Here is a 26,307-nt window from a genome sequence, read left to right as displayed (position 1 = left end):
GAGCCTGTATGTTTTGACTTTGCAATGGGTTTTCCATGAACACTGAGAGAATTAATTGGTCTCAACACGCAGCTCCATTAGCACCATCCCTTGCAGGATAAATAATCTTGGTTTTAAATCCAAGATGAAGAGGAATGGATGCCTACACCATACGGACCTCTCTCCTTTCCTCTGGAGATAACACACCAATAAAGTGATATTGTATTATGTGGCAGAGAGTGAAGAGCTGGCTATGAATTGTAGGCTTGGAAGGGGCTGAGATTCTTGGTCACGGCATCAAGGCACAGTCTGGGACACCACCATCCCTGGCAGATAGGGGTGTTGGAGAATTCCAACAAAACCAGAAACGGGATCGGAAATTGCTAGTGTTTGTTTTTTCATCCCGTGTCTGAAACGGAAATCAGTCTAGCAAATACAACCAGTATTTGCTGCTGCTGTTGATTCAGGTGTATCCAAAGAAGTGTGCAAGCACACGAAAGCTTACACCCAGAACAAACTTAGTTGGTCTCTGAGGTGCTACTGGAAAATTTATATATATATATATATATATTTCTGCTGTTGTTGTTGTTTCAGTCCACAAACAATACATAAGTGAGTATCTCCCCTCCCCATTTCATTTCCTTTATATGGACACAGGTGGAGTAGCACAACGATAATGTAATTTATGGAATTTGTTGCATACTTTTTGCAAGACTAGACGGTGAGACAAATAGCGTTGGGTGGTATTCTGCTCGGAATAGATCCACTGAAGTTAATGAACCCAATTTGGTTATGACCATTATTTTTAATGGGTGTGCTCTGTGTGGGAGTTAGTTGAATACCACCTGTTGTTTTCAGCAGGAGGCGAACTGCAGCAAAACAGAAACAGGGCTGCATGTGACCAAAACAGGGAAGAACAGAAAACGATGCCTTCTCATATCCCTACTGATAGATACCATGCAGTCACTGTGGGATGTGAAACACAAGAGTAGTCAAGTACAACATCCATAGAGTGGAAAAGGGGATGCCTGGACCAACCAGTCAGAACTTCCTGTTTCTCCTAAGCTGGGACAGACTTCCTCTGCATGGGACTAGAGGTGGGTGTGACCTCACCTGCCCAGGTAACAAAAGAGCAGGACTGGTCAGCCGTCTCTCTCTCTCTGACCACATTTGTCAAAGAAGCAACATTTGCTTAGCCTAAGATGCTCTCTTGGCTTCCAGTCAAGAGAGGACAAAGGGACTGTCTCTTTATGGTATAGATTCCAGGTATATTACTTTTCTAACTTAAGTCTGCCTTCTGGGATCCAATTTTGAATAGAATGTGTGAGTAAACTCTTTTTATACTTTTATAGAAGGCTGTGTCATGTCTATCTTTTATGAGGGACTAAAGGGGAAATTATCAATGAAACTTATTATAGAGGTTTTTGCGAGCCTGAGCAAATGCATCCGCTGTGTAAGTTTAAAAAGGGAAATGATACTCTGCTAAATTGTGGAACTTGTTGACCCAAGTTGGAAAGGATATAATCAAACAATATATCCTCTCCTGCATCCCTGAACATTCCCACAGTAACCACCCAGAGTACATGGGACCAATCTGAGAATAGGCCAGAGGTAAAGGATGACATGGTCTCCCTGCAGAACTGTTGCAAGAGCCACATAATAGCCGTTCTTTTTTCCATTTTTCTCCATGCCCTCCCTCTCTTCCCTATACAATGTGAGTTTTGCCAGTTGTCTTTTATGGGATCAAATAGGAATTTTAGAGCAAACCACTTATTGACCTTTGGGAATCCTCCCCCCACCCCACTTTACACCTTCAGGTGATTCTAATTGGCTTTGGAGTGGCTTAAGTGTTTCATTATCTCCTTGGCATTTAGCCTGGGCCCACAAGGAAATGTGGAAAAACTGGATGGGTAAACCTGAAACATTATTGTCTGAAGGACACTCCTCAGTCACTTCCTACCACCTTGGCTTGGGTGGGCCTTAGTAAAGGTAAAGAGTAAAGGGACCCCTGACCATTAGGTCCAGTCGTGACTGACTCTGGGGTTGCTGTGCTCACCTCGCTTTACTGGCCGAGGGAGCCGGCGTACAACTTCCGGGTCATGTGGCCAGCATGACTAAGCCGCTTCTAGTGAACCAGAGCAGCGCATGGAGACACCGTTTACCTTCCCACTGGAGCGGTACCTATTTATCTACTTGCACTTTGACGTGCTTTCGAACTGCTAGGTTGGCAGGAGCAGGGACCGAGCAACGGGAGCTCACCCCGTCACGGGGATTCAAACCGCCAACCTTCTGATCGGCAAGTCCTAGGCTCTGTGGTTTAACCCACAGCGCCACCCGCATCCCTATCCACATATTTACTAGCCACATATTTACCAGCAAACAAGTTCCTCTATCCCAAAGAATCTTGTCTGACACCAGCTCTGGGAAATAGGGCACAGCTGCAGCTCACAATTATTATTAACTGAATTGAATTTATTCACTAGCCTTTTTCTTTCTCCAGTTATGTCAACAGGCCACATAAGAAGAACCTGTCAGGATCCGACTCAAGGCTCATCCAATTCAGCATCCTGTTCTCATAGTGGCCAACCAGATGCATATAGGAAGCACACAAACAGGACCTGAGCACAACAGCATTCTCTACCCACTTGTACGCAGGTACTCAGAGACATGCTATCTCATTCTATCAATGGTTAGTAGCTATTGATACCCTCCAGGTGTGTTTTAAATGTCTTGTTTTCACAAACGATTGCCACTTCAGCTAAATCAAAAGGGATGGAGGAGTTCGTTTGTGATCTGCTTAAATCTAAGGGACACCCAAATTCCTCTTCGTGGGCAATTCTGGCGAATTATTGTGAATCTAAAAAAGCAGCAATTATTGGATTGTCATCCAATATTTAGGCTTTCAGGTATATTGCAGTTTAGCAAACACAGTAAAAACCATGAACAATCTCCTAGGAAGGTAGATAATGTGCAATGTGAAACACCCTAAAATGGATTAGAACACGATAAATTACTCCATTAGGGTATATTAGACAATTAACAGTTTTTGAGAAAATGGTAACATTGTAGTCTAGGAAACAGTTACCATCCTATTATAGCTATTAATGTAGGAGCCGATTTGTTAAGCTCCTTCTTTCTCCATAATTCCAGCTTCCAACTATCAACTGTTCTTACTCCCATGCCTCTGAGAATGGCACCTCTCTTTCTCTTCCACAGATGACCTTTCATACTAAGGAAGAGATTATCTTGACCAAATCAGGAAGAAAAGAGATGAGAAAAGAGATGAGGTCACCATACCAAAAAGGTCAGAGATGGGGGATCTTTTTCACCCCCAAGGCCACATTTCCTTCTGAACAACATTTCAGGGGCCACATGGCAGGTGTGAGGAGCCAGAAGAGAAAGGGGGCAGAGCAAAATGTGTAAATTAAACCTTTATACAGAGAACTGGTTCCAATAAGGTTGTCATGCATCATCTGTCTCTAGCAATGTCTGCAATGTCTAGGCAACACGATGACCATATATATACGTAATAGACAATCTTTATAGAATTCCTTCAAATCATAAAAAGTTCAAAATAAAATTTTTAGTCTCAAAGTCTCTGAAAATCTTTAAATGAAGCGAGGTACCAAACTTTATATGGTGGAAGTTTTGTGTATTCAACAGTGATGCCCAACACTGAACAGTAATTTCGGATATTGACTACTGTTTCGTAGAATTCTTCATCAGCGTGGTGGATGGATATAGAATGCTTCATAAACCCATCTTATTTTGAATGAATGTATATAAATGAAAATAGTCACTGCTACTAACAATATTTTTTGAGAAACATATAAAGCCAACTACAGGTCCCTGGCTTTATATGTTTCTCAAAAAATATTGTTAGTAGCAGTGACTACATTATTTCTACAGCCGCTCCCAGGCACCAGTCTAGCTGCTGCATTCTGGATTAGTTGTAGTTTCTGGGTCACCTTCAAAGGTAGCCCCACATAAAGGGCATTGCAGTAGTCCCAGTGAGAGATAACCAGAGTATGTACCACTCTGGCAGGGCAGTCCACGGGCAGATAGGGTCTCAGCCTGGTAGACAGCTGCCCTTGACACAGAATTGACCTGCGCCTCCATGGACAGCTATGAGTCCAAAATGACTCCCAGGCTGTGCACCTGTTCCTTCAGGGGCACAGTTACCCCATTCAGGACCAGGGAGTCTTCCACACCTGCCTGCCTCCTGTCCCCCCAAAACAATACTTCTGTCTTGTCAGGATTCATCCTCAATCTGTTAGCCGCCATCCATCCTCCAACCGCTCTAGACACCCTTAGAGCTATAGCAACATGTACGCTATCTGTAATTGACCACACAGTAGTTGAATTATTCAGATTTGCAAGTTATCTGCTTCCTTGCAGAAGGGCATGGAGATCTGGATTAGGGCTGCTTCACAAATAATAAAATTATTATTATTATTATGGGATATTATTATGTTTGATGTTTTATTATACTTTTATACTTTTACGTGTGTTGGCAGCCGTCCAAAGTGGCTGGGGCAACCCAGACAGATGGGCAGGGTATAAATAATAAAACTATTACAAATTAAAATTATTAATACAACTTTCTACTGTGAAAGCTCTTCTAGGTAGGAAAAAGCACAAGCCCACATCACGATGGTCATAGGTGAAAACTTCACAAACATTTGCATAGGGTGAGTTTACACAACCAAGAGGTGACATTTGTCTTTCTGTGATAAAGTTTGGGAACAAATAGCTGGGTTTCATTTTTCAATATTTTATTTATTGAAAATTGTTGTTATTATTATTTGTTAAATTTGTATACCACCCTTCATCCGAAGACCAGTTCTTCCACATTTCCTTGGCAACATGCCAAGGAACTAAAGGACCACTTATGTCACTCTAAAGTCAATTAGAATCCCCCGGTAGTGTGAAATTGGGGGGCGGGGATCCCAAAGGCCAATCAGGGGTTTCCTCTAAAAATCCTACTCAGCCCTGTTTAAGACAACTGGCAAAGCCCACACTCTGTAAGGAAGAAGAGAGGGCGTTGAGAATACTTAAAGGGGAATGACAACTATAACTGAATTCAGGAATGTGATACAGATACACATACAGGAACAGAATGCAATTCAGTCCACATTGCCATTTTAAGTTTTGTTTTCCTTTAAAAAAAAAAAAGGAAACCCTTCTTGCTGCCAGTTAAATCAGGAGATGGGACTCAGGGGCATGCAAGAAACAGATCAAATAAGATGTCGCCATTTCCATGAATTCAAGTTGCTGCATAGAAGTCTAATTATATGGCTTGTTAATTATATGGTTTAAGTGCAGTCTGGTGCAAAATATATCTAAAGTCTTGGGCAAGGAGACCTGCTTAGAGATGTATTTTCTCTCTCTTTCCTTCTCAAAGCCATTCATTACATCCGCCAGAGCTGGAGGGGGTGGGGGTGGAATACAGAGGTTCTTCCAGGGACCAGATTTTTAAAAGCCCATAAACATAACTTGCAGGTGCAGAGTTATATAATGTGGTTAAATAGAAGGTGACTAACAGCCACTTCCACAAACCAATTAAGCTAAAGTACTCGGGATTCAAGTTGATTGAGTCCCATTAAAGTCAACAGCAGGAACCTGAGTTCACTGCAAGTGGAAAAACGAAGATTCTGTCGCCCCGGCTGCCGACTTCTCTTGTGTTCAAATGACTCAAATTGCTTCAATTGCTTATTAGATGTCATGTATTAAACTTGCTTTGCTCAGGGTACATCCAGACAGCATATTCTTACATTTCTGATGGCCTAATTGGGAGCCACTGCAGCCTTTGTGTTGTAGCACCCTGCTTGTGGTTAACACTTAGCTGGAATGAAATATTCAACGCAGCAATAATAATTTATTTGTCAGAGAAATAAATGATAGGCACAGTGGTATATGGTTACCAAAGCTCTGCCCCCTACAGCCCTGATGGCCAGCACTTATATTTCCTCAAACCAGCCCCCTTGCTCCTCCTTTGGCTGCCTCTGTCCAATCAGCCTGGTTGAGATTCCTATGGGCTGTTTGCTAGAACTAATCATAAAAGATACACCCATTTCCTATTACATTTTATGGGAGATAAAGAGCTACATTTCCTTCTATCCATAAATGGCAGACAAGTAGCCATATATCTTACATTTGCCTTGACAAGGCACCTTAATTACCAGATCACCTTTTGCCCCTGTTGTCCCTGCATTCCAAAACAAATGGCTAAAACAGATGGCTCATGGTATTAAATTCTATCTAAACAGAGATCTTGGGTTCACATTCTCACACACCATCAATGAAATAAGAATCTAACATAAGAATCTAACATTTCTTACTTTCTAAATCCTTTGCCTAATTACATTAAGCCAACAAATTTCATACATAACATAGATAGCTTTTTAGAAGAAAAGGCCTTTGCAACGTAAAAAGGAACTCAGTAAAAAAACAGCTTTAAAAAGAAGCCTCTTCAGTTTACACCCCCCTTTCCCAGCCAGCTGCTTTCCCCATTAGCTCTTCCCCAAAATTTATTGCCCTTTAACTCTCTCAGTATCTAGAGTCTGATGGGAGGCACATGGTATTATTTTCTGTTAAACAATAAATCTTACTATTTACCAACTCTTAATTAGTGTTTTTGCAGCTTGATTGTATTCTGTAATATGTAGGGTCAGTGTAACATTTGCTCCCAGCCTGTATTTCCCTTTTACAACTTTGAGAAACTTGTCTCCTGCTACTGCTATAAATCAGGGGGGCCCTTGTCCAGGAGAGCATAAACAACTGCCAGAGTACTTAGCCAGCTGGTTTCTGCCTGGCATGAAACATTTGCAAATATATCTTTAAGCTCATTTTAAAATACAGGCCTTAATCAGATGCCTCAGTGTGGGAGTTGTATGTGCTGCAACGACTTCTCGCTTTGTCGACACAGTCATAAAGACGATATGTTATTTGGCTTGTGTGGTGCGAATGGTTACATTTGTTAAATATAAACGGTCTAGAAGTTCTGCTACCAATCAAACCCATTAATAAAATAATAGTACAGTCGTACCTTGGAAACCGAACAGAATCCATTCCAGAAGTCCGTTCAACTTCCAAAACATTCAGAAACCAAAGCACAGCTTCTGATTGGCTGCATGAAGCTCCTGCAGCCAATTGGAAGGCACAGAAGCCCCATCGGACGTTCGGGTTCCAAGTAACGTTCGCAAATCGGAACACTCACTTCTGGGTTTGCGGCATTCGGGAGCCAAAAGGTCTGAGTTCCAAGGCATTTGGGATCCAAAGAACGACTGTAATCCGAGCAGTTAAGGTTAAATGATATGGAAGGCTTCAATCCCTCTCTGGGGCATGTTTACAGCCACAGTCTGTAGCCACGCAGCAAGGGACTGGAAGTAGATTCATTGGGTATGTTAAGCTAACACACTTATCTTGGCCCGACTGTCCGGTCGTCACCAATGTATGAATGCCAACCCTAAAATAAAGGGCACCCCTAAGGTCCACCCAGGGACCTGGGTGGCGCTGTGGGTTAAACCACAGAGCCTAGGACTTGCCGATCAGAAGGTCGGCAGTTCGAATCCCCACGACAGGGCGCGCTCCCATTGCTCGGTCCCTGCTCCTGCCAACCTAGTAGTTCGAAAGCACGTCAAAGTGCCAGTAGATAAATAGGTACCGCTCCGGCGGGAAAGTGAGATGAGCGCAGCAACCCCAGAGTCGGTCATGACTGGACCTAATGGTTAGGGGCCCCTTTACCTTTATGGGGCTAGATCAGGGGTGTGAGAATTTGTGGTCCTCGGAGTCCGTCAACTCTAGCCAACATGGGTTGTAAACCCCTTAGGAATCTGTTTGGAAATGTAAAGTGCTATAGAAACGATGTAAATAAATAGACTAAACAAAATACAATGCGTTGATTATGCAGCTATGGAACTGGCTCAATAGCTAGTGGTGTAATCCATATTTCATATATACATATACATATATACACACACACGGATGGAATCATTTGGCTAAATTATACAGCATGACACCAGAAACATACTGCCATGCTAGATCAAATTAGATTGGGAGGCTCTTAATTCCATCATTAGCAGTCATTATTTCCTCTTCAAGCAATGTAATTAAATACCACATGAGGAATATAGAATTTTTTCCTTCCCCTTATTTACCAAAGTATCAAGGGTTACATTTTGACAATGATGTTATGGTACACAGCTGTTTGTATTTAAATTAGGGAGATTTTAATGACAACTCAAGAATTACAGAAGCAATTGGTTAACTAAACTGTGGGAATTCTCTGCAAATAAGAGATCATTATGTTTACATAAGATTGGTTATGGGGAAGGACCGACTGTGTAATTAGTTAAATTATGCTGGGGAAAATGGGACACCCTTGCATTATTTACCCTTCTTTAGTGTATTGTAAGATCATAAAGACTGTGGCTGAATTAATCTTCCCTCCTCCTCTGCTCTTTTGTAGGTAATGTTCAGATGTAATTTCTTTGGGGGAAGAGGAGGTAAAAACCTAGACTGACTTGGCTTGACTCGAGCAACTTATTATTATTATTATTCTTCACTTGTCTTGGCCAACTTTTTGAGATATCACAAACAGGACCTGAAAATGGACCATGCTAAAAAGTTGATGTGCAAATGAAATTGTCAAAGCTACTATCCAAACGTAGATTTGGGAAGTTCCTCTTCAGAAGAGGGAGATGCTTCAAGGCCCAAAGCTCAAGAGGACCTCATTCCTGGGTCACTGAGTTTAGATCAGGGGTCAGCAAACTTTTTCAGCAGGGGGCCGGTCCACTGTCCCTCAGACCTTTTGGGGGGCCAGACTACATTTTTTTGGGGGGGGGGAATGAACAAATTCCTATGCCCCACAAATAACCCAGAGATTCATTTTAAATAAAAGCACACATTCTACTCATGTAAAAACACACTGATTCCCGGACCGTCCACAGGCTGGATTGAGAAGGCAGCTGGACCAGATCTGTCCCCTGAACCTTAGTTTGCCTACCCATGGTAATAATACTTTCAAGGGATACTGGCTGTGGAGGCACCATACATTCAAAGCACATGACTTTCCCAAAAGAATCATGGGAACTGTAGTTGCTTAAAGGGAGCTGGGACTTTTTGCTCTGTGAGAGGGTTTAGATCATAAGCTCCTCAGGACAGGTTCCTCTCCTCCTTTGCACTAGCGTCATGCAAAGTGTTGGTGCTGACCTTTAAAGCCCTAAACAGCTTTGGGCCTGTATACCTGAAGGAGCGTCTCCACCCCCATCGTTCAGCCTGGACACTGAGGTCCAGCTCCGAGGGCCTTCTGGTGGTTCCCTCATTGCAAGAAGTGAAATTACAGGGAACCAGGCAGAGGGCCTTCTCGGTGGTGGTGCCCACCCTGTGGAACACCCTCCCATCAGATGTAAAAGAGATAAACAATCATATGACTTTTCTCAGGCATCAGAAGGCAGCCCTGTTTCAGGCCACTTTTAATGCTTTGGTGTTTTCCTTTATACTTTGTGGGAAGCTGCCCAGATTGGCTGGGGCAACCCGGTCAGATGGATGGGGTACAAGAAATAAATTATTGTTCTTGTGAATGAATGATATCAGGAAGCGGTCACAAACAACAGTCGCTTCTGCAGGGTCTCCCACTGAAGAAGAGACCCTCTCGCCCCACCCATGGGATTCCTTCCCTTCCACAATCTGCAGATACTAAAGATTCCTTTTTGAACTCTGCTGCAGCCCACAGCATCCTGCCTCCATTACCAGGCAATGCCCAGAAGCAGTGACAGGAGCGCAATGGCATACTTATCAACATTGCAAGAGTGCACAAATGAACTGGAAACACAGGGCTTAATCACACTGTTTGGTGGATTCCTTCTACTCTCTACATCAGGCAGTCTTTTTTTTTAAAAAAATGAGAGCCTCATTCCTTTAGTGGTAATCTATTGAGGGCCAGAAACCAACAGCAGGCGGGGCCTGAACCAAAAGTGGGCAGGGCCACTTTTAGGGAGGAAAATGAGAAGCTGGGGGGAAAGGGGGAAGCTCCCAGGTGAGAGCTGAGAGGACTCGCCTCCTTTGTGATGAATAAGGTTTAAGATTCTTCTTCTTCTTCTTCTTCTTCTTCTTCTTCTTCTTCTTCTTCTTCTTCTTCTTCTTCTTCTTCTCTCTCTGTTTCATTTTTATCAAAATCAGTTTGGCTTTTGTATTGTATTCTGTGTTCAAAACTGTTAATAAAATTGATTACATAATGTGGAGACCCCCTTTGGGCACACAGATTCACACCTGTAAGGGGCTCCACCATTCCAGCAGGAATTCTGGCTAATTGGCGGTCCTGCTTTTTGAATGTAAATGCATTGAATGTTCTATCCATGTAGGGCCCATTCATACTGATGTGAAACATGTGGCTACTCAGGGGAGAGGCCAGTCAGTGCATGCACTTATGTTTAGGTGGGACTACTGCATGTGACTTGGGGTGAGTCTGGAGGTGCACTCCTGTTCCTTCCTCTAAATCAGCCTTTCTCAACCTGTGGGTCCCCAGACGTTGTTAAACTACAACTCCCATCACCCCTAGCTAGCAAGGCCAGAGCTCAGGAAAGATGGGAGTTGTAGTCCAACAACATCTGGGGACCCACAGGTTGAGAACCGCTGCTCTGAATGGAATGTGGCACACAGAGGGGGTTCAAGAGAGTCTGCCTGAGCCTGCCTGGCCCATGCAATCACCACAGTGAATTGTACAGTGTGAAGCCACTTGAGCCAGCCCCTCTCAGGTTATCTGTAGCCTCAGAGATAACACCCACCAATGGTTACTTAAGAATCACGGGAATCAAAAACATTGAGTGTAGAGTGAAAGGAAAACTTTCCCTTTTCTTTTTTTGCTTCGCACTGCAAGAGCCAAACTCTCGCAGAGAGTTTGTCAAACAAAATTAGTACGTTAGCATAGCAGTCGTGACAGATTAGCGTGGGGTGGTGGCATTTTTCAAGTGAGAGAGGCAACCACCGTCCCAGGCTGTCTGTGTAATTAATTTTTTTTTTAAAGTTACAAAAGTCATCCACTGTGATGTGGAGAGGTTAGAGCAACCAAAACACATAATTACTGGTGTGCGCATGTGCGCACACACACACACCTGCCCAAGCATTAAAAAACATGTTGCATAATTTTTAATAGCATGTGTGGGTGAACGGCAGCAACTATATGAATAGAACGATCATGACCCTCTTCACATAAAAGTTAAGAAATGCATCCTGGTAGGGAAACCCCATTTTTAACACAGGTGCTTTCTTCAGACAGTTGTTTACGCTGGAAAATCCAGCACACAGCAAAATGGAAAACATGTCTCCTTTATGGGCTGGTTCCTCACTACTGTGAACTCTTGCAATGTTGGTAAGTATGCCATTGCACTCCTGTCACTGCTTCTGGGCATTGCCTGGTAATGGAGGCAGGATGCTGTGGGCTGCAGCAGAGTTCAAAAAGGAATCTTTAGTATCTGCAGATTATGGAAGGGAAAGAATCCCATGGGTGGGGCGAGAGGGTCTCTTCTTCAGAGGGAGACCCTGCAGAAGCACCTGTGTTTGTGACTGCTTCCTGATAGCATTCATTCACAATAACAATAATTTATTTCTTGTACCCCATCCATCTGACCGGGTTGCCCCAGCCAATCTGGGCAGCTTCCCACAAAGTACCGTATTTTTTGCCCTATAGGACGCACCGTCCCATAAGGCACAACTAGTTTTTTTGGGGGGAAATAAAGTGAAAAAAATTATTTTTCCCCCAGGCGCGGGGCTGGGGCAGGGGAGGCCCGCCTGAGCTTCCCCCGACCCCAGCCCCCAAACAGACAGCTCTCTGCAAGCCGTGGGAGCCCAGTGCTGGCTCCCGCTGCTTGCGGAGAGGTCCGCGAAGCCTGGAGAGCGAGAGGGGTCAGTGTGCACCGACCCCTCTTGCTCTCCTGGCTTCACCGAAAGCCTGTATTCGCCCCATAGGATGCACACACATTTCCCCTTCATTTTTGGAGGGGAAAAAGTGCGTCCTATAGGGCGAAAAATACAGTATAAAGGAAAACACCAAAACATTAAAAGCGTCCCGAAACAGGACTGCCTTCTGATGTTTGAGAAAAGTCATATGATTGTTCATCTCTTTTACATCTGATGGGAGGGCATTCCACAGGGGGAGTGCCACTGCCAAGAAGGCCCTCTGCCTGGTTCCCTGTAGTTTCACTTCTTGCAATGAGGGAACCACCAGAAGACCCTCAGAAGTGGACCTCAATGTCCAGGCTGAACGATGGGGGTGGAGACATCTGGTGCTCTTAAGGTGGTTGGCTTTGAGATATCTGTAGATGGTTGTGTGTGCTACTTCAGTGACTTTTAAAAATGTAGTAAGCCAACACTTTTGCATCTGTGGAACCTTCTGTTCATTCTGCTGAGCAGAACCCTGGACTTCTGCTCAATAGTCCTAACTTGACACCACCAATGATTAGATGCTGACATTGGGCAGTGCAGAAGGTAGGGCAGCCTATGTGGTGGATTTCTTGCTCTTAGGTGTTCCCCTTGTGGGCAAGGTAATAATCCAGGGGTCAGCAAATGTTTTCAGGAGGGCCAGTCCACTGTCCCTCAGACCTTGTGGAGGGGAGGCCGGACTATATTTTGGGAGGAATTCCTATGCCCCACAAATAACCCAGAGACGCATTTTAAATAAAAGCAAACATTCTACTAATGTAAAAACACGCTGATTCTCGGGCCATCAGTGGGCCGGATTGAGAAGGCGATTGGGCCTGATCTGGCCCCCACGCCTTAGTTTGCCTACCCATAGTAATAATTCTTTCAAGGGATACTGGCTGTGCAGGCACCATACATTTAAAGCACATGACTTTCCCCAAAGAATCATGGGAACTGTAGTTGCTTAAAGGGCGTTGGGACTTTTTGCTCTGTGAGGGAGTAAACTACCACTCCCAGGATGGTATTTGTGTGCCATTGAGGGAAGTCTTATGCTTTAAAGGTCTTCTAAATGTTTGGTGTGTGCACATAGCCACTGAGAACACAGGGATCCAATCCTTAAATTACAGGGGCTAATAGCTTACAGTTAATGCTCAACACTTTAATTTTTAGAGGGCTATGGGATTCAGGACTCAGGCTTGCAGATTTCATTGAGGTTCCTCTTCCCCCATAATTTAAGAAATGCAGGAAGCTATAATTTGGATGCATCCTACATCTGGAGGCCAAACTAGATGTGCAGTTACACCAGTGGCCAACATTGTGGAAACCTTTAAGAAAAGTTGTATTTCTAAGGTTTGATGGATCATAAGGTCAGTCTTTTTGAAAGTAATACCATAGCATAATTCCAGTGGAAACAGGATCCAGCTCAGTATCTTGAAGTCTCAAGCACTTGGCCGGTGAGAGTTTGTTTCCCAAAATTTGAAAGGTTATGTGCTACTGCGCTGAGATTGTGTTTGGCTTTCAATCTATTTAGTTGATCAGCTATTCCAAAAGTGGCATCTTGCTCGTCGATGTGAGAACAGGATGCTGGCCTAGGTGGGCTTTGGTCGGATCCCACACGAGACTCTTCTTACGATTGGGGCATCTTGGAATAGGTCATGACTGGCCAGAATCCTGAACAGCAATAGCTTCTTTGAAGGCCTGGCTTGATACACAATGTGATGCCTGAGTTGAGGTGGTGGAACTCTAGACAGACCCACGTGCAAATGGGGACATCTCATTTTTTGAATGTTTCCCCACAGACAGATGCACCCATCATGTGGTAAACCAGCAAATCAGGGAGAAATGTTGAGCACAGGCCTCTCACTGGTTTACTACCTGCAGGAAGCTTTTGGCATAGAGGAACATTCAAGGAGCTGACCTTCCCTCCTGAGTCCTGAAATGGTCTGGTCCAGAATTTCACCACCTAACCTGGTGTAATATAGTGTAGAACAGATGAGCTCTTGCAGGAAATTGATAACCGACCCAAGCAAAATTCTGGGGTGGGGTGGGGGGAGAGAAACCAGGGAACTTGCAACCGGAAACCTGTACACAATGTGACATTTGCCTTTCAGTCGTGAAATAGGCAATGCTTTGGAAAGCATTGCAACTCAAGTAAATTATTCAGCAGTCAAAAGTCTGTAACCAAATGGCCTATTATCACGGATGACAGCTGAACATATAGGTCAGTGGGGAGCAAGAATGAAAATGACACCTTGCTCTGAACAACAGCAAAACATATTCCAGGAGCCATAAGCAATTAAATGAGCTAGAAATGGCGTGTATTAATGTCATCATTTTGATGCAGCAATCGCACCATGTTGTGTGAGCGTGATTCCATTGGGGGCCAACTCAGCACAAGCGGCATAATTTCTTTTCTTTTTTAAAGTGAGGAATGGGGGAGGAATGATCAGTATATCTCTGCCTTTGAAAATTAAATACAAATAGCATTTCCCCCTCACTTTTGGTTGTTTGCGATTTGGACTAGCAAGAATACAATTGTAATTATAAGAAACCTTACAATCCAACATCCTAGGGCAGCACTAAGGCAATACGCTTCAAACACTCAAAAGCAGGTGTGGGAAAACATCTCCTCTGCCTGAGGGCCAAATTCTCTCACGGAGAACATATGGATGATGGACCAAGCCAGAGGCAAAAGTGGCCAGAGGCAACAGATGTGACTCGTGCAATAGGTTGCATTGCAGCCAAGCGAAAGGCAGAGGTTTCTAGACACACATACAGTGGTACCTTGGGTTAAGTACTTAATTTGTTCCGGAGTGCGTACTTAACCTGAAACTGTTCTTAACCTGAAGCACCACTTTAGCTAATGGGGCCTCCTTCTGCCGCCACGCCGCCGGAGCACGATTTCTGTTCTCATCCTGAAGCAAAGTTCTTAACCTGAAGCACTATTTCTGGGTTAGCGGAGTCTGTAACCTGAAGCGTATGTAACCTGAGGTACCACTGTACTCATATTCCAGAAAGCCAAAAGCATTTGAGAGCTTGAAGGAGGGGGCAATGGGGGTGATGGGAACATGTATTAAGGAAAACCAAAGAGGCTCCATTTTGTGTCATACACCAGGCATCTTGCTCCATACAGCAGACTTTAGCTTTTGTCTCATATACTAGGAATTAACTAGAAGCTAGCAAAGCATAACTTTGGTCTCTCCAATAACCTTTTAACCCAGCTTGAATGGGGACTAGCGTAAACGCTAGACCTTTCTGTCACTGTTTAACCCTCCTGACTCCTCTCCCATGTACACTGCATTGCAGTGGTCACTAAAGCCTGCTAACCTTCTTTCCCCTATTTTGAGACAATTTTAGACCTTGTCCTTTTTTACCTGCATCCCACTTCCCTAAAGATTGTACTGACCAGCAAATTGCCAGCAAAGTAAGCTAGAAAAAAACCCCAGACATGCCGTCATCCCCTTATCCTGGTTACCAAGTGGTAATGGCTGGCTTTGAAAGATAAGAAAGTGAAAAAAATTGCAGGTCGCCATTGTTGTTTTTTGTTTAGCCGTTTAGTCATTTAATCATGTCCGACTCTTTGTGACGCCATGGACCAGAGCACGCCAGGTGCTCCTGTCTTCCACCGCCTCCTGCAGTTTGGTCAAGCTCATGCTGGTAGCTACGAGAACACTGCCCAACCATCTTGTCCTCTGTCATCCCCTTCTCCTTGTGCCCTCCATCTTTCCCAGCATCACGGTCTTTCCCAGGGAGTCTTCTTTTCTCATGAGGTGGCCAAAGTATTGGAGCCTCAGCTTCAGGATCTGTCCTTCCAGTGAGCACTCAGGGCTCATTTCCTTGAGAATGGATAGGTTTGATCTTCTTGCAGTCCATGGGACTCTCAAGAGTCTCTCCAGCACCATAATCCAAAAGCATCAATTCTTCGGCGATCAGCCTTCTTTATGGTCCAGCTCTCACTTCCATATCTCACTACTGGGAAAACCATGGCTTTAACTATACAGACCTTTGTTGGCAAGGTGATGTCTCTGCTTTTTAGGATGCTGTCTAGGTTTGTCGCCATAGGGCTTGCTAAACATTGACAGCCAAAAGGATCATAGTAAAGTCTAACCAATGCAGTGTATAAATTTTTGAGACCTGCTGTCTAACTTTTGTGCAGGATTTGGATCTTGATTCCCCTGCATCATCTTACTGCAGCATGAATAAACCTTTTCTTTTTCCACCACTGGCGTGATATTATTTGGCTGGTTACTCCAGGATTGGATGGTTTGTCCATAACAAGGGTGTGTGGTCTAAGCAAAGCTTTGAGGGTCAGCGAGCCAAATATCAGATGCTGGACATCCAGTGTAGCTGCCCATGTTTTCTGGAACAGCTGCCCTGTTGAGATACATAAGGATGTAAGAAGAGTGTGCTGGATCAGGCCAATGGCCCATCAAGTCCAACATCCTGTTCTCAGTGGCCAACCAGATGCATGTGAAAAACTCATAAGCAGGATCTGAGCACAAGAGCACTCTCCTCCTCCTCTGGTTTCCAGCAACGGGTTTCCAGGAGCGAGCCTGGCCATCACAGCAGGTGCCCACAATTTGCAGTTTTTGGAAACGAAGGAAGACCTTTTTGTTTCAACAGACTTTTCCAGTTGGGTGAAGTTTTCTGTGTTAGGTTTAAAACAATCCAAAATAAACACCTACCTTCAGTTGTGTTTTTTTAAAAAATGTTTTTATGGTATGCTTGCAAATCACCTCATTGTGAAAGACAGTGTGTACATCAATAAAATAAAGAAACAGAGAAATAAATAACAGAGAGGCCATGGAGTCCCTCACCTGTCCTCTAAAGCAATATATGCATGTGATGATGATGATGATGATGATGATAATGATCTATACAGAGATGAAGCACTGTGCATTTAATGCTTCTGAATATCTGTTGCTGGGAGCCACAGGAGAGAAGAGTGCTGTTGCACTCAGGTTCTCAGCCTAGTCCAGGGGAAGGCAACCTAAGGTCTGTGGGCCAGATCCAGCCCAATCACCTTCTAAATCCGGCCCGCAGACGGTTTGGGAATCAGCGTGTTTTTACATGAGTAGAATGTGTGCTTTTATTTAAAATGCATCTCTGGGTTATTTGTGCGGAATAGGATTATGTTCAATCCCCCCCCCCAAAAAAAATAGTCCGACCCACCACATGGTCTAAGGGATGGTGGACCAGCCCATGGCTGAAAAGGTTGCTGACCCCTGGCCTAGTCAAAGGGTGTAGTGCTCATCTTGCTTTTCAGGCCGAGGGAGCCGGCGTTTGTCCACAGACAGCTTTCTGGGTCATGTGGCCAGCATGACTAAACCACCTCTGGCACAATAGGACACCATGATGGAAGCCAGAGGGCATGGAAACATCATTTACCTCCCCGCCACAGGGGCACCTATCTATCTACTTGCACTGGTGTGCTTTCGAACTGCTAGGTTGGCAGGAGCTCGGGCAGAGCAACGGGAGCTCACCCCGTTGTGGGGATTCGAACCACCGACCTTCCGATCAGCAAGCCCAAGAGGCTCAGTGGTTTAGGCCACCCACTATGAGGACAGGATGCTGGGCAAGATGGGCAGTTGGCCTGATCCAGCAGGTCTCTTCTTTGGTTCTTATGTTAGCCCTACCATTTAAAGAGTAGCCTGTGTATGCTGGTATCAAACATTTGAATCCCCTTCACCTGAGATCCATGGGAAGTTGAATTGCTTAAAGCCTGGCTTGGTGCATTAATGATCAGTTGATGGGATTTTGTTAACCTGCATTGACTGTTTTTAAAATGCCAATCGAAAGCTTTAGCGGAAGCTGGGTGACAAAGCTGCGGCGAGATTAGTCCACCTAAATGAGTTGCGGCAGATGGATAGGAGGAGCGTTGCTTGCAGAAGCTTAAATTAACAGAGCATCAAAAGCAGCAGGATTATTGTATAACAATTAAACAGAGACAATTTGATGTTTCAAGGAAACAATTAACTCATTACGCACAAGTCGCTTTATCGTTCGCCAGAGCGGCAGCTGAGCGGGATCGGCTTCCTTTAGATGACAAAAAGAAAGGAATCTCATGTTTTTTTTCCTTCAAAAAGCCCCTCCTGGGCTGATAAAGGCCAGGAAAGGATCTTCATCAGGAACAAAGGGAAAGTGAGTGAGCGGGAGAGAGGAAGCACAAACACGAGAGGCTGGTGTACATTATGCTCAGCATGTGGAAAATGTTAGGCACACATCTGATTGACCACTTACTCTGCATGACCATTGCATGGTATGAGTTTTCCATTTCTGTCTTCCTTATTCTGTACAGTGTTTCTGCACTGCAGCAGGCTCTTTGCGGAGGTCTGTAGCTCAGGGGTAGGACCTCTGCTTGGCATGCAGAGGGTTCCAGATACAATCCCTGGGATCTCCATGTGGTTCCCAGTTGGTGGTCCATGGACCCCCTGGACCTCTGCATAACCCATCCAGGGGTTATGTGGCACCATTCACATAAAAAAGCCACCACGGAAACAGAGCCAGATTTAGGTTTGATGAGGTCCTTAGCTACTGAAGGTAATGGGGCCCTTTGTATGTCCACCTGTCCTTTGTCAACAACAATTTGTCGCTGTTTTTTGTGTTGAATATATGCTATATGGTAATTTATGGACATAATATGTATCTAAAGCCATTTGCACATAACAAAATATCCATTTTATCGAAGTAATTGTTGAAAAGTCCATGCAGAATGTAGGCATCCTATATATAGAAATGAGCAAACCAGTGATATTTTAGGGAGCAGGCTAGCAGGCAGGGCCCATGACTTAAATCATAGGAGCCTACACAACACAAAGCACTGTTGCTGTATGTAGGTTTTATTTTGTTTTTTATCTTATTTTTTGGAAATGTACATCCAGTTTTTTCTTTAATTTTTTTTGGGGCCCCCAAGAAGGGGGGCCCTAAGCTATAGCTTGTTTAGTTTATATGTAAATGTGGCACCGCATAGAAATATCAAAAACTTCAAAAGTAGAGGGTCCATGGATTGGCTTTTGAAAAAACACGGGGTCCGCCATACTTAGTTGATTGGGAACTAAGGTAGTTTGGAAGATCGAATCCAAAATGAACATGATGCCCATGTTGTGTCTTGGCATGTAAAACCGCTGCCAATCATCCAGTTCCCTCACCGCACCGAAAAAATGGCAGTACTTTCTGGCGTTGCTATGCAATGATGCTCCTCATTGCGTGTTCAGAGCAATAGCAGACAATAACTGTGAGCTGATGAGACTCAGGAAGACCACAATGTCATAGCATACACCTGTGAACTGGCCTGGGATCTATGGATGAAGGGCGCTATTGCAAATTTAAGAGATAAATAAAGTTTTAAAATACAACTAGATGATTCCAAGGTGGAAGGCTGAGCTAGATGCGCCACTGCCATTTTCTGTGGCTGATGTCCCTTGAGCGGACCAAAAAGAAGTACTGTGTGCTACGACCACAGCAGGAGTAATTTTGCATTGCCCTCTGTTTGATAAACAGGATGCATAAGCTCATCCTTATGCCATGGACCAAGGGTAGCCAATATGGCCGCTCCAGATGTTGGTGGACTTCAAGTCCCATCAGCCCCAGGCAGCATGGTCAGCGGTCAGGAATGATGGGAGATCAAGTCCACTAACCTCTGTCAGCCCCATTCTCCCAGTGTCCCCAGCCTGCTCCATGCCATTGGCTGCTGCTGGAGGGGGTGGAGACTGATCACAACATGATTATGGCGAGCATAGCTAGGGATTTTGTAGAGACTTAACTGCTCATCTCACCGCAGGGAGGACATTTTTGGTGACACCTTCCTGTGGGTCATAACACATAGAAGAGACAAACATGAAGCAAGCGACTTTGGTAAATTAAAAGCATGATTTATTTCACAGCAACCCACGTCCAGGGAATTAGATGATCTGTAACAGATGAGCTGGCTTTCAGGTTACATATTAAATCAATGTTAACAACAACCACCAGTGTTTCTGCTACACAAAAAGAAACAAATTGATCTAGTTACCTGGGAGAACTATAATTAAAATGATACATGCTCTTTGGGCATTCTAACTCTCCGAGAACCAACTTTAGCTTTTAAGTAAAGGAATGCTATGGTTTCACATTTCCCTCCTACAAATAGACCTTTTGGCTGGAACATGCCCTAAGAAAAGCTTTGCAACACGTGTGTGTGTGTATGAGAGAGAGAGAGAGAGCGCTGCTGGAATAATATATTTTTAGCCCAATGGTATTGGCAGTTAAAAGTGACCTTCCGTTTGACAGACAGACAAAACACCTGATTTACTTGAATCAAGCTCCAGCCTCAATATCCTATAAGCCTTTCACTTCCTAGATAAACACAATGGTGACTTCAAAGAAGAATGGGAACTTTTTACAAAGTACAGTGGTACCTCGGGTTAAGAACTTAATTCGTTCTGAAGGTCCATTCTTAACCTGAAACGGTTCTTAACCCGAGGTACCACTTTAGCTAATGGGGCCTCCCGCTGCTGCCGTGCCGCTGGCTTCAGGATGAGAACAGAAATTGCACAGTGGCGGCACAGCGGCAGCAGGAGGCCCATTAGCCAAAGTGGTGCTTCAGGTTAAGAACAGTTTCAGGTTAAGAACGGACCTCTGGAACGAATTAAGTACTTAACCCGAGGTACCACAAACTATATTGCAGTGATATGTTAGCATTTTAAATTGCTAGCATGAAGTAGGAGCAGCAGCAAGGAAAAGCAAAGATGTATTTTTGCTGCCTCTGCTTGGCCACTTTCCTCACCCTCCAACTTGCTCTGCCCTAATCTCCCCTCCCCACATAATATAACATTTTATTACCATCTCCTTCTGCAGAACCAAAATGTTAGCAGGTTACTTTGAAGATCAAAGCTGCTTATAATTTTTATATTGAGATCTTTAACCTGGTGCAACATAACAGACTTTTGTCAAAAAGCCCCCTTACCTTAAAAGGTCAGGTGGCATTGCGACCTGGTTACGGGCCTGGTTGGCAGTCCGGCAGCCAGCTAGAGAGGACTGCAGGCCTGCCTGCCTTCAGACTGGCCTTTGGCTGGCAGGCCTTGGTCCAGGGATTCCCCAGGAGGTGGATCTAACCAGCCAAAGGGCCTTGTTTGGGTCCTGAAGGAATGACCATTGGGTGTGGAGCACACTTCCACCCGCAGACGAGCCACAGCTGTCTGAACATCATGCCCTCCATCTAACCTTTTGCTCTCTTAGTGGTCAGCCGTGCCCTGTCTGTGACCTTTGTCTCCTTCGTTATACATTGTTCAAGGGGAAAATGACACGGTGAAAACAGGTGCCAAAATAACTTTGTACCACCCCACGATCTCGTGATTGGAAGACGTGTAAAGGGCACAGTCCAAAATGTATCCGACTGGTTTTGCATATTGTGCTAATAAAAAGAGCCTCGACAGAGCTAGCTGGCAGCTTGCTTGTGCAAAGCTCAGCTGCATTACCAACTCCTGTCTCAAGTCCTTCACTTCAGGGTCCGCCCCCTGGGGAATAAGTTGAGATGATCCCAGCACTCCTCCTCAGTTTTTCTGTTGGATCCCCCTTCCCCTTTTTCATATGCTTTTCTTCCATGCTAAGACCTTGGACACTGGCAGCTTCCGTATTCAGGGCCGAACAAATGACCATTTGGTTTTTGCCTACCTCACAGCAATGGTCACAACTTTGTGAGTTTAGGCATTGGGTAAGTCTTGGTCCTGGCTGGAGGGGAGGTTGTAGCCTCCGCCTGCCCCTCCTTGGTTAAGGGTATCCCGTTAAAGGGATCCATGAGGAGTTGCCTTTGTCTGACACCCAGACGACGGCTAAGGCCATAGAACTTCTCCAGTAGGGACCCCTTGGGCGGTACCCCTATTTGATGTAAGTCTTAGGACCTCCCCCCTCATGTTGTGGTTTACCCTTAGATACACTCCCAGCAGATGGGCTGGAGTTAAATTAAATGACTTCACCCAATGTCTATGGCAAACCGTTCACATCTGTATCCAATAAAATTGTAGCCTATTTGAACCCCAACCTATATTCTGCTGTACAGTATGGTTATGTCATCATATAGGGAGTGACTGGGTCACGGGGCCTTGGCCAGATGGGTAGGGTATTAATAATAATAATAATAATAATAATAATAATAATAATAATAGGCACACAATTAAGCTATAGCAGTGGATGGGGTAGGGGCAGAGACAGGGCAGTGAATGTTAAAAAGAAAATGCTTAAAGGGCAGAATTCCAATTTCAAACTCTGTATTTATTCTAAACTTATGATCAACTGGGTAGCACCTAAGTTAGATAGTTTTCAATAGCAAAACTTGAAAGCCTCATTATCACCTCATTCATCTGCCAGAATTTGTCCATCAGCTACTCCCACATTCTAGTGCATGGTGTTTTACTTCCAACCCAAAGAAAGTCTCTACTCCACATGCCTTCTCTATGACATTACTGACCTTAGGTGAAAGAGAAGCATTGTTCTAGCCATTTCATTGTATGAATTTTGCACTAAAAAGAGAAAGCATTAGATGCCACATCGAAGTGACCTGGTTTTTTTTTCATGAGTTAAAGACATGCTGAAGATAAAAGAAAATTTTAAAAAGCTAGCAGAATAAGAAAAGAAAAATTGAGAGAAGTTCCTTTCTTACTGCTTGGGAGATGTATCTAGGCAGCTTTTCAGAGGCGGCTCGGCACGAGGATTAATGACTGCATTTCTTATTGGAGTAATTGGGCTTCATGCAAATGCTCCATGCACTGCCAGCAGAACAAACCTTTAAAACACCCCAGAGTATCTTTGTTAAGCTGATGTGCAGGAGCATTTGGCTTTGACTCAAATTTGGCACTTTTCAGTGTCTTGTAAGCCACGTACTGAATTGCTAAGCCTTAAAAAAAAGAAGTTTTGCCCGTCAAACTTCATAGCGCCGAAAACTGGGGCAAAATCTTTTCCGTCGCTGAAACGCAACAGAAAGCCAATGACTGGAGACAGCCGGTTTAAACAAAGCAAAGAGATGCGATTAATATGGACTACATCCCCCCCGCACCGCCTCTCCTTTTTATGCATAAAGAAAATACCATAAAAATAAATGCAATTTCCTATAAAAGACAATTGCAAATGTTTGATAATAGAATCTAAATCCAATTTTGCACGTTAAGGGGAAGAAGACATTTATGGGGAATGAAATTCACCCAGAGCACTACAGTTGCATATGGATATATTCATATTTAATATAATACCCAGCCCAATTAAGCTGTAGGTAAAAAGCCTAAGCGAATAGATACATCTCCCCCTGCTAAACCTCAAAGGCTAAAACAAAGCAGCTCTTTCGAAGGAGGCGCCTGTCACAGGGATAAAATTCTTAGGGAAGCATCTTGCATGCATCAAGTTTATTAGATTAACGGGCCTCCACTTTAAATTGCCATATAAAGAGAGGAAGGTCCCCCCCCCCGTCCCCCACAATTCAGAGGAAGCCTTTCCAGCTTTCTGCTGCTTGTCGGGGGATAGGCCTGTTGATCATTAAAGAAAGCCCTTCTGTAGCCTTTCATGGGATGTCTGGAAATGTAAAGGCACACATCTCATTAGGAATTTAATATCCCCGCTGTAATTGCCTTGAATCTTGCTCCTCCAGATCCAGCTTTATAAATTATTGAAAGCGCACACAGATTCTTCTCTGTAATTAATGACAGGTTTGTTTGACGCCGCGGCAGTCTGCTCAAATCGCTTTATTTATTTGGTGGCGCTGTGTGTGTGTGTGTGTGTGTGTATGATACGATGCAAGATCACGGCCTACAAATAGCCAGAGCCAAGGACTGCTCAGCACTGGGCTGATAGATCTGAGCATCCCTTGAACCTGTTTAGGGCTGTGAGAGGGGAATGTTTCAAGACTGCTCCCTTGCTTTCGGGGCACTCGCTGCCTGTTCCCTGCCCTTCCCTTCCTGACCTGCAGCTTCAGTGGGCTTCTTGCAGAAATCTGGTTGGCCACTGTAAGACCAGGCTGTTGGACTAGATGGGCCTTTGGCCTCATCCAGCAGGACTCCCTTTCTGTCCTTATTAGTAAACTGCTTTATACTGAGCCATCCAGACCAGTGCAGTGGTACCTCTACTTACAAACGCGATCCGTTTTGGGGTGCCGTTGTTGTAAACAAAAATCTGCCCTTTTACCCTTACGGGGTATCCAACAGCCTATATAGAGTCCTTACATAGGTTCCCTATTGGTAGGAGAAAATAACAGGGAGAAACAAAGCAGCTAGTAAGCTTGATCTTTATTGATCTGTTGCAACAGGGTGCTCCCCTCACCCGCAGGAAAGGAGGAGGAACCCAGAACAAGCCACAAGGCCTTATAAAGACTTTTGAAATTGCCACCCTGTAGATCAAGACCACCCCCACAAACATCATACATACATCACAGAAGGGGTGTAACCTAAGACCACCCCTTAAATACATCATACCTACATCACAGAAAAGGTGGTCTAAAACAGAAATTTGAATGTTGTTTTTCTCCTGTCATTGTTTATCTCCTATCTGGCAGGTTACTTGATTGGATTGCCTGGGGAGCCTGGCCATTGTTTTATAATGATAAATACTTAGTTCCTGGGCCAGGTCACTCCATATTCATATCTTAAATGTGCCCTTAAGACAGGATTTGGGAGGAAAGGGACAATGGGAGGTTTCCCACTTTGACCTTGCAGAGAAAACATTTGGTTAGTTTGGGACAGTTTGGGAATCAAAACTGGTTCCAGGTCGGTCTTCCTGTGCTGATCTATGTACGTGCTTGGTTGGTACACTTATGAACATTTAACATATAACTAAGACCTCAAAATTCCTATCACACTGTTCACACCCTGAAAAGTCTGTAAGTAGAGTGCCGCTTCTATGCGTGACACGATAGAGCGCTCCTGCGCATGTGTGAAGTGGCGAACCCAGAAGTAAACACGGGGGTGCCACGTTCGTAACCTGAAAAAAACGCACCGTGAAGCAAACACAACTCAAGGTATGACCGTATTGTCTACCTAGGTTCCCTCATGCCCTTGGCAAGGAGCTGTACAAAGCCAGGAGAGAGCAGGGACAAGAAACCCCAAAAGATTTCATTTTGTTGCTTTTTGCAGACTTCTAGCCACTCGAAAGCCACAGTGGAGAGGTGATTTTTTTCACCACCTTGGGCCTGCACCCCTGGCGGTGGGGTGTGTGGCAACCTTGCCAACCTCAAATTATGCCCCAATTTGTTTACAATGACTGGCAGATCCAGGATTTCAGATAGGGACATCTCCCAGCCCTGCCTGGAGATGACTGGGACCTTCTGCATGTAAAGAGATTCTCCACCGATGAGGCACAGCCCTTCCCTTGATTCTTCATCAGGTGAGGGAGTGCAACCATTGAGTGTGCGGCGACCCTCTGTACATTAAAAGAACATGTGGGGGGGCTGTTCATAGGGGGAAGAAATGCACAACTTCGCTGTCCCCCATTGCTGACATGCCATGCTTGATTTCACAACCCACATATTTGGCTGGGATACAAAAGGGTTCTATGCATATTGCTGTCTATGCATAGAGAACCATCTAATGTGCTCTGAATGCACAGACATTGAGGTCATGGTGGTGTGACTAGCTTGTGTCCTATGACACCCCCCAGTGGGGGGAGGGGAACCAAAGGATATTTGAGGTGGGGGATGCATGGGGAGGAGAAGGAGTAAAAGTTCCATCATGCAAGCAAAAGTCCATGTGTGCTAGTGGACCTCCTTCACTGGATCCCACCCAGTGTCGGATTTACATATAAGCTAAACAAGCTACAGTGGTACCTCGGGTTAAGTACTTAATTCGGTCCAGAGGTCCGTACTTAACCTGAAACTGTTCTTAACCTGAAGCACCACTTTAGCTAATGGGGCCTCCTGCTGCCGCCACGCCGCCGGAGCACAATTTCTGTTCTTATCCTGAAGCAAAGTTCTTAACCTGAGGCACTATTTCTAAGTTAGCAGAGTGTGTAACCTGAAGCGCATGTAACCTGAAGCATACCACTGTATAGCTAAGGCCCCCACTCTCTTGGGGACCCCCAAAAAATTTAAAGGAAAAAAAGCTGGATGTACATTTCCAAAATATAAGATAAAAAACCAATAAAATAAAACCTACATGCAGCAACAGTGTCTTGTGTTGTGTTGGCTCCTATTTGTTATGTGCAAATGGCTTTAGATACCTATTAGGTCCATAAATTACCATACTGCATATATTCAACACAAAAAACCAGTGACAATTTGTTGTTGACAAAGGACAGCTGGACATATCAAGGGCCCCATTACCTTCAGTAGCTTAGGGCCTCATCAAACCTAAATCCGGCCCTGATCCCACCCACGGACGTCACCTTGGCTTACCTGTGATGGCCACCCAGGTGGTATGAAGAGGAAGAGCAACAGGGAAGTCCAAGACAGTGTTG

The sequence above is a fragment of the Podarcis melisellensis genome (genome assembly GCF_964234715.1).
Source record: "Podarcis melisellensis genome assembly, chromosome: 2".
NCBI lineage: Eukaryota > Metazoa > Chordata > Lepidosauria > Squamata > Lacertidae > Podarcis > Podarcis melisellensis.
This window is presented reverse-complemented; position numbering follows the sequence as displayed.